The sequence below is a fragment of the Lathyrus oleraceus genome, chromosome 7, assembly GCF_024323335.1.
Source record: "Lathyrus oleraceus cultivar Zhongwan6 chromosome 7, CAAS_Psat_ZW6_1.0, whole genome shotgun sequence".
NCBI lineage: Eukaryota > Viridiplantae > Streptophyta > Magnoliopsida > Fabales > Fabaceae > Lathyrus > Lathyrus oleraceus.
The window spans coordinates 132838086-132840351 of NC_066585.1; the positions used below are offsets into that span (position 1 = coordinate 132838086).

The 2266-nt window shown below is 32.7% G+C and overlaps 1 long non-coding RNA gene across 1 annotated transcript; it reads left to right on the forward strand.

Annotated features, from left to right (window-relative positions):
• The first annotated feature begins 328 nt into the window (after positions 1–328).
• On the forward strand, positions 329–1544 carry LOC127105115 (uncharacterized). Its single transcript, XR_007794904.1, has 2 exons — positions 329–647; positions 1284–1544. It is a non-coding gene; the product is annotated as an uncharacterized LOC127105115 (long non-coding RNA).
• The last annotated feature ends 722 nt before the right edge of the window (positions 1545–2266 follow it).

Genomic DNA, 2266 nt, shown 5'->3' on the forward strand with positions numbered 1-2266 from the left:
CTAAATTAAATTAAAAATTCTAAAATAATTCTAAATTACTTTATAATTCTAATTAATCTACAATCATTCCTAAAAAAAGAAATCTAATTAAATTCTAAAGTATTTTTCTAATTAACATTCTAAAATAATCAGTATGGGCCTAAAAAGAACCAACCAATCGTATGGGGGGTATGGATAATGAAGTGGGGTGTATCTATTGATTGGGCCCAAAACTCATAAAAATGAATCAACCCATCCTGTGCGTTTCTTCTTCCTATCATATTTTAAGTAAATAAATAAAAATAATAATAATGATGGTAAATGAAAAAACAATATCAAACACTCCAAAGTTACACGTCACAAATTAGGTTTGCTGAGAGTGGGAGTAAAATGGGATAGGAAATGAGAGAAGGAGAAAAACGGACCTCCACAACGGCGTGAGCGAGAGTACGGTGGTGAAGGCCGTTATTAGCGGCGGCAAGTGGTTGTCGGAATGATGGAGGTTGCACCGGTGAGGATGGTGTTACGGTGGATGGAAATCGGGTTAGATTTTTCTGAATCGAGAGAGGATCGTGGGAGATCGTCGTGGTCGTGGCTTGAAGATGGAACGCAGAATGACGATGCTCGAGTCGAAAGATGAAGAGCGGAAGCGAATCAATTCCGAAAAGGTATTGTCGAGTTTTTTCGCTTCTCTCTTATGCTTCTGTTATTTCTTTTCTTTCCCAACTCTATCTCTCTTCTCCTCCTTCGATTACTGATCGATTCGTGAATCATCGGTGAAGGATTACCGAGCGTCTTCGTTTCTGTTATTGTTGTTGTGTTCTTTAGGGTTTTTTTGAAAAAAAATCTCTGTTGTGTTTATGTTGTTCTTGCTGTGTTTGCTGTTCTTTAGGTTTTTTAGAAACAAAATACTATCTTGTTCTTGCTGGGTTTGCTATTCTTGCTGTGTTTTGCTGTTGGATCTTTAGGATTTTTCCTGAAAAATTACCGTGTGGTTCTTGTTTGGTTTTTTTCGAGAAAAATATTTTGCTCTCTTGTTCTTGATTATTAAACACTCTGTTATCTTCTCTATGTTTATGAAGAATTTTAAGTCTTACAAAAACTTTCCCCTTTTTCGAATTTCTCATCCTAGATTATGTGGGATTTGGTTTGTTCTGTTTTAAGCTAATGTCAAAAGTGCTTTTTGGATGTTTAGGTTAACCTTATGGATAAAGTTTTAATCTGAGTAATTTTTTAGTTGTTTTTCAGTTCTCTAAGTGCTTTTGAAAAGTGCTTTTAAAATAAGCTGTTTTTGTTCTCTGCAGATTACAACTCTGAGGTGGCTTTGATGGAATGGGAAGAAAAAGTAGGTTGTAAGACAGTACACTTGGAGGCGTGCTGGTCTTGGTCATTAGAAATAGGAACCTTTTTTTTCCAGCAAACTCCACTTAGTTAAAATGTAACTATTTAGTTTAGTTTTTTTTAAGGACAAAATGTGTATTTGGACTTATGTAACTTATTGAATTAAAAGTCTAATGGCCATTGTAACTTGTTGGATTTGAAAAAAATTGAATTATTAAAGTGAATTTGGGCAATTTGCAATTTGTTGGATTTGAAGTCTCATGCCATTAATAATTATGTATTCAACCTTATAAGCTTTCAAAACTTAACTCAATATTTATTCATGCTAATCACTTTCAACTTTTAAAAACAATACACTTCTAACTTAAGTATAATGACTTAATCTAAAAAAACAACATAATTCTAACTTAGGTACAAAGAAACTAAGTATAGTGATTTAATTTAAAAACAACACAATTCTATTTTAAATACAAAAATCTAAATATGGAACTTTTAATTTAAAAAAACAACACAATTCTATTTTAAATACAAAAATCTAAATATGGGACTTTTAATTTAAAAAAACACATACATGTTTCTAAAAAATGCAAATTTAATTTGGGAACCCATGAAGAACTTAGAAGTTGGTATAAATATTTGGGATGTGTAAATGGACTAGTAAATAGTGATCATAGAAATAATAACATGGCTCTTAATACTTACTAAAAAAAATAGGTTTTGGATTAGTAATGTAAAAAGATTCAAACCACATTTTAGATTATGAACGCACTTATGCAAATGGGCTTTTGAAACAAAGAGATCTCATGGGTAAACCACAAAGGGCCGGACAAAATTGGGGTATGACACCATGATACACACCGGGGTATCCTTTTGTCTGGATATCGCCAATTAATTCTCTTATCCATGTCAGGGTCAACCCAATCAATTCGAGGGCCCTGTTTTAATT